The following is an 11,052-nucleotide window of genomic DNA, read 5'->3' on the forward strand; positions in this document are numbered from 1 at the left end:
ACATTGGGAGACGAAGGCAGGAGGATCTCCTGAGCCCAGGAATTTGAGAATGCATAGGGAACATAGCAAAACCTTGTCTCTATAAAAAATGCAAAAATTAGTCAGTCATTGTGGTGAACGTCTGTGGTCCCAGTTACATGGGAGGCTGAGGCAGGAGGATCGCTTGAGCCAGGGAGGTGGAGGCTGCAGTAAGCCAGTGAGCCATGATCATGCCATTGCATTCCAGCCTGGGTAACATAGTGAGACCCTTTCTAAAAAAAAAAAAAAGAGTCCGCCACCATCTTGCTTTCCTATAATCCGGCAGTGACCGTGGGTCAGAACAGTCTTGAATCATGAAGCTACTAACCAGAGCTGGGTCCTTCTCGAGATTTTATTCTCTCAAAGTTGCCCCCAAAGTTAAAGCCACAGCTGCGTCTGCAGGAGCACCACCACAACCTCAGGACCTTGAGTTTACCAAGTTACCAAATGGTTTGGTGATTGCTTCTTTGGAAAACTACGCTCCTGTATCAAGAATTGGTTTGTTCATTAAAGCAGGCTGTAGATGTGAGGACTCCAACAATTTAGGAACCACTCATTTGCTGCGTCTTGCATCTGGTCTGATGACTAAGGGAGCTTCATCTTTCAAGATAACCCGTGGAATTGAAGCAACTGGTGGCTTATTAAGTGTGACTGCAACAAGGGAAAACATGGCTTACACTGTGGAATGCCTGCAGGGTGATGTTGATATTCTAATGGAGTTCCTGCTCAATGTCACCACATCACCAGAATTTCGTCACTGGGAAGTAGGTGACATTCAGCCTCAGCTAAAGATTGACAAGGCTGTGGCCTTTCAGAATCCACAGACTCATGTCATTGAAAATTTGCACGCAGCAGCTTACCGGAACGCCTTGGCTAATCCCTTGTATTGTCCTGACTATAGGATTGGAAAAGTGACACCAGAGGAGTTACATTGCTTCGTTCAGAACCATTTCACAAGTGCAAGAATGGCTTTGATTGGACTTGGTGTGAGTCATCCTGTTCTAAAGCAAGTTGCTGAACAGTTTCTCAACATGAGAGGTGGACTTGGTTTATCTGGTGCAAAGGCCAAATACTGTGGAGGTGAAATCCGAGAACAAAATGGAGACAGTCTTGTCCATGCCGCTCTTGTAGCAGAAAGTGCTGCCGCAGGAAGTGCAGAGGCAAATGCATTTAATGTTCTTCAGCATGTCCTCAGTGCGGGGCCACATATCAAGAGGGGCAGCAACACCACCAGCCATCTGCACCAGGCTGTTGCGAAGGCAACTCACCAGCCATTCGATGTTTCTGCATTTAATGCCAGTTACTCAGATTCTGGACTCTTTGGGATTTATACTATCTCCCAGGCCGCAGCTGCAGGAGATGTTATCAACGCTGCCTATAATCAAGTAAAAACAATCGCTCAAGGAAACCTGTCCAACACAGATGTCCAAACTGCCACGAACAAGCTGAAAGCTGGATACCTGATGTCAGTGGAGTCTTCTGAGGGTCTCCTGGAAGAAGGCGGGTCCCAGGCCCTAATTGCTGGTTGTTACATGCCACTATTCACAGTCCTTCAGCAGATTGATTCAGTGGCTAACGCTGATATCATAAATGCCGCAAAGAAGTTTGTTTCTGGCAAAAAATCGATGGCAGCAAGTGGAAATTTGGGACATACACCTTTTGCTGATGAGTTGTAATACTGAAACACACATTACAGGAGAGAGCTGAACATTCTCAGCCCAGAGAAGCAAATACATGAAAGTCAGAAGTCTCTAATATAACATTTGTCTTTTTTCCAGTGAAGTAAAATAAGGCATAAATTCAGGTAATTATTGCCAGCTGACCTAAAGTCAATAAAACATTCTACTTAAGTGTTAAAAAAAAAAAAAGAAGCCACTCAGAATATTTTTAAATATTATGTTTTTTAAAAATTAAAAAGAAAAGGTTAAGTATCAGAGTTAGAACCTGAGCTTAATCATTTCCCTTTTTTTTTTTTGGCGAGGGGGAATAGTGACGCCTCTCTTCCAAATTGGAAAGCAAATCTTCCATTTAAGAACAAAGGCTAATATATAATAATATTATACTATGGTAATACGTATGCATATATTAATATATAAATGGTGATATAAGATATGAATGGTAATATAATAGTTGGATAATATTAGAAGCATGAGGCCAGGCGCGGTGGCTCAAGCCTGTCATCCCAGCACTTTGGGAGGCCGAGGCGGGTGGATCACGAGCTCAAGAGATCAAGACCATCCTGGTCAACATGGTGAAACCCCGTCTCTACTAAAAATACAAAACATTAGCTGGGCATGGTGGCGCGTGCCTGTAATCTCAGCTACTCAGGAGGTTGAGGCAGGAGAATTGCCTGAACCCAGGAGGCGGAGGTTGCAGTGAGCCAAGATTGTGCCATTGCACTCCAGCCTGGGTAACAAGAGTGAAACTCCGTCTCAAAAAAAAAAAAAAAAAAATTAGAAGCATGGCTTTACAGTCAAAGTTCCAAATGTGCATTTGAATCATAAAATTAATATTGCTAATATATATTCACTGAATAATGTGTGAAACGTTTAGGTGATCATGTAGAGAAGGAAAAACATATTTAAATGGTATTTGTATATAGCAAACATGCTTCCATTTTAATTTGAACAATTTCTATAATTTTAAATTACACGTTTGCTGTCAAGTAATAAGATACATTCAAAAACAGATTAACATATGTGCTGCGTAGTGTATAATATTCATTTGGCTTGAATGATGTATTCTTGATTTAAGGAGAGACTGCTAAATATTCCCTGGCCTTAGAAAGGATTTCCTAAACCACCTGAGACATGGTCCTTTTTGAATCAAGAGTACTTAGGATGTATTCTCTGCATTCGTCTGATACTCCAGCCAGCAACATTGACACCTCATTCAGATGCAAGTAGAATCAGACCTAGATCGCTTCAGGGAAAGCACCTATCACTGACATTTGATTGCAAAGATGAACAAAGCTGAAAAACAAATAATCCGCAAGAAAACACAATTCTATTTATATCAGGCCTTCAAGGGAAATCCCTGTAAAACAATGCTGCTCCTGAAGAACACATGCAAAGGGAATGTTGGACCATTGTGGTTGCATTTCTCTACACTGCCTGAGAGTACAATGAAGCTAATAGACAGTGCTCACTAGTGCTGCAAACATGTAAGAGCAATAGAGAAACACATAAACGCAACAACATTCCTTGATCCATTGATGAACCGCAGCTCAGCTCATTTTTCTTTCTTTTTTTTTTTTTTTTTTAGATGAAGTTTTGCTCTGTTGCCAGGCTGGAATTCAATGGGGCCATCTCGGCTCACAGCAACCTCCGCCTCCCCAATTCAGGGGTTTCTTCTGCCTCAGCCTCCCGAGTAGCTGGAGGTGTGTGCCACCATGCCCAGTTAATTTTTATACGTTTAGTAGAGACGGGGTATCACTATATTGGCCAGGCTGGTCTCGAACTTCTGACCTTGTGATCCACCCACCTCAGGTTCCTAAAGTGCTGGAATTACAGACATGAGCCACTGCGCCTGGCCTCATTTTAAAAAACATGTTAAACATTGATATCTTACTTATGCGTGTGTAAAACCCGCTTTAGGAAGGAAGAGCAGAGTTTGAACCTCAGTTCCAGACACAAACATTAACAATTGCATGTGTAAACCAGATGCAGGCAAAGTGCTTGTTTTAGGAAACTCTTGACATTGTCCTTTCCTGCAGGTCCTTCTCAAATAGCTTCAATGAGTATATCCAGGCCAGCCCTAGGAAATGGGGCAGTGTGCATATAGTTTGTATATTTGTTCCTGCCAAATCTTATGTTGAAATTTGGTCCCCATTGTTGGAGGCAGGGCTCGGTAGGAGGTGTTTAGGTCATGGGGATGGATCCCACATAAATGGCTTGGTGCTGTCTTTGCAGTAACAAGTGAATTCTCACTGTATTAATTCTCAAAAGAGTTATAAGATAAAAAAAAAAAAAAAAAAAAAAGTCTGCACTCAGCTCAGTGGCTCACACATATAATCCCAGCACTTTAGGAGGCCAAGGAGAGAGGATCACTTAAACCAACAGTTCGAAGCCAACTTGGGCAACATAGTGAGATCCTGCCTCTATAAAAAAAATAAAAATTGCCGGACATGATGGTGCACACACCTGTGGACCCAGCTACTCAGGAAGCTGAGGTGGGAGGATTGCTTGAGCCCAGGAGGTTGAGGCTGCAGTGAGCCATGATTACACCACTGCATTCCAATCTGGGCAACAGAGTAAGACTGTGCCTTAAAAGGAAAAAACAAAATAACACCTGGTACCTTCCCGCATCTTCTTTCATGTGCTACTTCAAGCTCCCCTTTGTCTTCCATTGTGAGTAAAACTTCCTGAGGCCTTATGGGAAGCAGATGCTGGCACCATGCTTCTTGTACAGCCTGCAAAACCATGAGCCAAATAAACCTCTTTTGTTATAAATTACCCAGCCCAGGAATTCCCTTATAGCAACACAAAGCAGATTAAGACAGAGCAGTTCAACATCTTTAGGTGTTGGAGAAAAATCTCTAGAACCCAAGATACGGACATCCCCGGCTAGTGGAAATGTGGGACAACAAGGACCCTCAGCATACATCCTAATGAATATAGGGCTGTGCTCAAGCACATCTTAAGACTCAATCCGTGAGTTATCTGCACCCCTAACTTTTGTAGAATTCTAATACTCACCCGACTCCCTGATAGAGACCCTGTCTATAACCATCACTGTAGTCTGATAACTTCATTCCCAGAAATGTCAAGTGTTCTGAGATTTCATTTCTAACGCTTTTCTTCCACGGTTTCTCAGCCTCAGAACTCTTGACATTCTGGGCTAGGTAATAGTAAATCTGTGCATTGTATTGACTTTTATCTACTCGACGTCAGCGGGTAAAAGTCCATTTCCTCCCCATTGTGGCAACCAAAAATATCTGGGCAAAATTACCACTTACTGTTCTCACACTGTTCCTGATTCATTTGAGTCTGGTTACCAAACCTTCGAAATAATCTGTCCTTTGTAATCCCTGGCTCTGGACTTGATCCCATGCCCTGTAAATCAAAGTCCAGGAAATTGGGCTTCTTAAAACACTACCACACAGACCCTCCAAAAACACAGACCCTACCAAGACTCTGTACCAATGGGAATTGAGTTGCCATTTCTTTATCTCCTCATCAATGAAGCTTTCAGAAATTCAAGGAAGAGAGAGTCTAAAATTGACAACTTCAGAGACCCACATGGGGGAGGCTGATCTACTGTCTACCCAACCAAGTTCAAGACCCAGGGCTGCAAAATGAGATCATGGACGAACTCTGAAACTGAGCCTTGGTGAAGGAATGTATAGGGAGTTGGATATGTAGGGTTGGGGGCACACACCTGCAATAGTCAGTAGGTCTGGGGACTTGGGGAGATACATTTTAGGTCTACCACAAGCACATGGACATTGTTGAAGTTCTTGCTGCTGCAGGACATGTTATGGAGTATTCTGCTTATCTCTAGATTATAAATTGGAATACTTATGGTGTTTGCTTTCCATGATTTAAAAAGAAATGTTCATGTTGTTGTGAACATTACTTCAGCATTTTACAGATTATAGAAGATCCAACCCAGTGGAAATTCTTAAGCATTTCCTAAAACACAAAGGGATATAGAATTCTCTTTTAACCTCTCCACATGTTTGTTAGAGATATTTTGCTGAAGAGTCTTGAGAAAGCACACTCTATTCTCTCAAGCACTCCTGAATTCTTGGCAGGACGTAAACCTCACTCTCATTCTGGAGGAGTAGACCTGCCTTGATTTGAAGGCTTGCAGTGTCTCAGAAGCCACTGGGGAACTTGAGAACCACAGGAGCTGCTATGAAGTCAGCATGCCTAATAAAAATGAGAAAGACGAGAGGGACTTTGCCTGATGCAGATGCACCTTTAATAATCAAAAAGCATATTTGTAGGGTTTTTAAAATGTTGAGAATAAAATTGCCTTCCTCTGAATTTATGTTGGCTGCGGTTAATCAGGAATTCTGAAAGAAAATTAACTTATTAGAAAAGGTTGCTACAGAAAAATATAGTAAGACTTTTATTTTTGGCTGAAAACATTATTAACAGGACAAACATTATTAAAAGGACCAAGTGCATGTTTGCATATAAGATTAAAATGACTTTTTTAACAACAACCTGTAGTCCAAAGGTTAAAATAAAATTACCTATATCATTTTGTGTTGACTCATATATATGCATCCTGTATGTAATAGAATAATATATAGTGTACTATTATTTTAATATGTAATATCTTACCTATATACTTTTGCACTTGTATTTTCTATATACCTATATTACATGTATATATTATATCTAATATATATTAGATATATAGTATTGTATCCATGCATATTATATATAATATATATCAATATATATATGTGCTGTTGTAATATAAATACAGTATGCTATATTGTATACTTTGTATATAGTATTGTAAATATATGCATATACATTTATAATACACAGTGTACAGATAAATATGTATCTTTGTTTTTATTTATATAATCTTTAGAAGGGTTTATTTTGTGGAGTTATGGTATTGTAGTTTTCATCAAGTTTAGGCTAAGGTACAGAGGAATTTGTCTTTCTTATAGATGTAGGAATGTTTGGTTTTCAAGGTTTTTCATCAATTTTATATCTAATCACTTTTGAATATTGTAACTATAGTCTTTCAGATCAAATTTCCCATTGTGAATGTCTTGATGCCAAGACAGCTCTCCCTTCCATTCATAAAGCCACAGTGGACATTCCTCTTACGTAGTCCTGAAAACATCAAGGTTATTGGTTTTCAAAATATGAGCAGATGATTTTGTAAATTATCTAACATAGTACCTTGGAAGCTGAGACCACCTCAAAATGGGCTTCTTGAAGGAAAGAAGAAACTATACAAATAAATGAAAGCATCCTTGATATCACAGAACACTAATGTAGCAGTTGTAGGAGCTAAGGAAGCTTGGATACAAAAGTGAAGTCTACTCATCGTTGGTTTTCAAAGCAAGTCCAAAGGGTTTAGCAATGAGAGTTTAAGGTAGGGGCAGAAGAATGTTATAAAAAGATTTTCTTTGTTTTTAGGTAAGATAGTGTATTAGTCCATTCTCACACTGCTATAAAGAACTACCTGAGACTGGGTAATTTATATAAGAAAAGAAGTTTAATTGGCTCATGGGATGTCTCAGGAAACTTACAGTCCTGGCAGAAGGCGAAGGGGAAGCAAGCACGTCTTCACAGGCCCAGCAGAGTGAGAGCGCAGCAGGAGGTGCCACTCACGTTTAAACAACAAGATCTTGTGAGAATTCACTCACTATCATGAGAACAGCAAGGGGGAAATCTGCCCACATGATCCAGTCACCCCCCAGTAAGTCCCCCTTCCAACATTGAGGATTACAATTTGACATGATATTTGGGCAGAGACATGTCAGATCGTCTATAAAGGCTGAGAACTGGAGTTGCTGTATCTATCTGGGGCAGTGGAAGGAAGAAGGTCAAACCTGAAAGGCCTGGTAAAGAATAAATCAACAAGAAATAGAAAACCTAATATAGGAGATAAAAGGAGAAGATAAATTCATGGAGCAATAGAAAATCCCCTTGTATAAAGAGAAAGGCAATACTGGGGTCTGCCATGCTGATGGGGTTCATTAGACTAGATAACTTGGCATAGCAGAAATATAGCTTTACACACCCTAGAAATCAAGCTGATACCTGCAATAGGAAAAGCATGCTGGTTATGTTTCTACTTCCAGCTTGGTAGTCTTGAGCAAACTAATAGGCAATTAAAAATTGGCAACTAGGCAGAGTGCAGTGGCTCAAGCCTGTAACCCCAGCACTTTCAGATGCTGAGGTGGAAGGATTGCTTAAGCCTAGGAGTTTGAGACCAATCTGGGCAAAAAAGCAAGTCCCTATGTCTACATTTTTTTTGTTAATATTAGCTGGGTGTAGTAGTGTGTGCCTGTAGTCCCAGCTATTCTGGAGGCTGAGGAGGGAAGATTGCTTGAGCCTGGGAGGTAGAGGCTACAGTGAGCTGTGAGTGCACCACTGCACTCTATCCTGGACAACAGAGCAAGACACTGTCTTTAAAAAATTGGTTAATAATAGTACCTATCTCAGAGAGTTCTAGAGAATATATTAGCTAATCCATCTATCTTACAAAGGATGTGTGGCTCATGTCAAGCACTTAATCATCAACAACTTTTGTTGCTGTTAAGTTCTGTGTGGAAAAGGATTGAGTGACTCTGATTCACCTTAATACATTCTGTAATTAGAAACCCAACTGTCAATACATGTTCACCCAACACATAAGCAAATTGACTTATTCAGTTATGGCTTTGTTTTCAGGTGTTTGGAAGAATTTTAAATTTTCAACTTAAGTGTCATTGTAATATGTATCAAGGAGAAATGAGAGCCAGGCAAATCTGTGTCAACCCTGAAATGATTTTACAGAGGATTGGCAAAATCTAGAGGTAAGCAATACGTGGGGTGGGCAAAGATGTAGGGAAATCAACAGGCTCGTACATCTTTGGTGAGAGAAAAAGACACAATTTGGAACATCCATCAACATGACAAGTCCATTTTCCCACCGAACTAGTGACAAAGAGCTTATTTTTTAGATAAACCTGCACCTGTGCAAAGTGACATAGTGCACATTATTCATGCAAAGGTTTTCTATCATATCAAGAGGATGGAAACAACCTATGATAACCAGTCTAATCAATGAATATTACGGAGATGAGAAAAAAGAAAAACACCTTATGAAGGGATTTAAAAAGACGATCAGGACAGAAAATTATTTGGGGAATAAAAGTCAAGGTGCAGATCTTCCAAATTTTGAGTCGAATTGAGGAATACATATACATATATATCTTCACACACATGTCTAAATATATATGTATGTTTATTTTATTGGCATATATAGATAGAGAGAGAGAGAGAGATGGTGGGTGGAGAGAGAATAGGAAAAAGGGAGAAAGAGAGAGAAGGTACTAGTTTCTTAGGGCTGCCATAACACGATACCACACTGGGGGACTTCAACAACAGAAATATATTCCTCACAATTGTGGAGGGTTGGAAATCCAAGATCTATGTGTTCACTGATTTCATTCCTAGTGAAAGCTCACATTCGTTCTCACAGATTGTGCCTTCAAGTTGTGTCCTCATGCAGAGGAAGAGAAAAACTCTTATCTCTTTAGTCTTTTATAAGGATACTAATTCCATTCATGAGGCTTCACCCTCATAAGATCATAACCTCCCAAAGGCCCCACCTCCCAACACTATCACCTTGAGGGTCAGGGTTGAATGTCTGAATTTTGCACAAACCCAAATGTTTAGACCAAAGCAGCAACATGCAAAACTGTAGGAAATTATCTAATGAGGCCAGCAGGTCTGGGTGTATAAGGACATGTATATAAAATGAGACTTATAAATGCATAATTATTTATACATTAATTTTAAATGTTTGAAACAAGAAAGTATTTTAAAAATAAATTTTAAAATTTTGGTGTATTTTATAAAGTCATACAGACAATATTTTTGAAGGCTTTATAATATTAGGTTTATGAATTCTACATCAAAATTATAGAATTACTAAAAGGAAATGTCTAAAATTTAGATTTATATAAGTATGATAACTATAAATTTGGCTATAATACTTATAGAACTATAGACTTTTAAAAATTAGTATTAATATAGAATACGTATATAAAATTCATAATAATATTTAATGTTTATAAAAATACAGACTTTTAAAAACCAGTAATGATTGTACATAGCTCATATAAAATAAATATAAATATTAATATGCCTATATAAAATATCAATATAGTTTATATATAAATAGTAATGATTTAGCAGTATTTTGGCATACATAGCTTTTATTTCTCAAATTTATATGCTTGTAACTATAATATTTAAATTTGAAAAATTGTTTCAAAAAAGTAATCTATGCAAACAAAAATTTACCCAGGAATTATTCTGATTATTAGGCTTTTAGTGGATAAAATGATAGTAAATGGAGAATTTTTTTAAACTTCATTGCCTAGTATATTACTGAGTGAACACTTACATATGCAATTCCTAAATAAGATGTGCAAAGAATTAGTTGTTAATGGCTTCATTGAAGATTTTCATGATATTTTATGAAAAGACAAATTCTACAAACTGTTGTCAATTATTCTTGTTTCATAATCATGTTTAAAAAGCATGGTCATTTATTTTGATGCTACATTCTCTGTACTAACAGCTAAAAATATGTTATTCTAAAATAATAGAGAAACACATTTCCATTCCATTTAGCCATCTAGAACTACTGAATGTTTTGTTTTAGTGTTGGGCAGTACTCATTTTTCAGAATTTTATTCAAGATATGCAATTATGATTCAATACTGGATGGTACAAATTACACCAATGTTACTACACTATAATGTTACCCACAATATACAAGAGGACATACCTTTAATGTTGAGAACATTGGCTGTGAAATGAATAAAATTCCTTCTAAATATTTGAGAAAAAAGTGTTTTGTTTAAAGAATATGTTTCATCGAAATAAGCCATACTTATGGGACAATGCACCATTAATAAATATAAAATTCTTTAGATCTCTTACAGAAGAATAATTTATGAACACTGTCCTGATAAATACAGAATATTACCAGAAACTCAGGCACCAACTTGTACTTCCTGCCAGTCACTAAGCTGCCCACATGGCAAAGACTGTCTTGTCATTTAATAAGATAGATTGGTTTTGCATTGGTTTGAATTTCTTTATTAATAGAATCCTGGACAACCAGCAGTATCAGTATCTCCTGCAAGGGGTTAAAACAAACAAACCAGCAAAACAAATAAGCAAAAAAACATATAGCCCAATTTAAACATGGGCAAAGGACTCGAAGATACTCTTCAAAAGAAGGCATAAAATGACCAATGGATATGTGTAAAGGTGCTGAACTTCACTAATAATGAAGAATATGCAAATCTAAACCACAATGACATATCACGTCACA

The 11,052-nt window shown here is 38.2% G+C and overlaps 1 pseudogene across 1 annotated transcript; it reads left to right on the forward strand.

Moving 5' to 3' along the window:
* Positions 1 to 261: 261 nt before the first annotated feature.
* Positions 262 to 1,886, forward strand: LOC116556610 (annotated as a pseudogene). Its single transcript, XR_004271084.1, has one exon. The product of XR_004271084.1 is annotated as a cytochrome b-c1 complex subunit 2, mitochondrial pseudogene (transcript).
* The last annotated feature ends 9,166 nt before the right edge of the window (positions 1,887 to 11,052 follow it).

The sequence above is a fragment of the Sapajus apella genome, unplaced genomic scaffold, assembly GCF_009761245.1.
Source record: "Sapajus apella isolate SASKATOON/1434 unplaced genomic scaffold, GSC_monkey_1.0 scaffold17, whole genome shotgun sequence".
Classification (NCBI taxonomy): domain Eukaryota; kingdom Metazoa; phylum Chordata; class Mammalia; order Primates; family Cebidae; genus Sapajus; species Sapajus apella.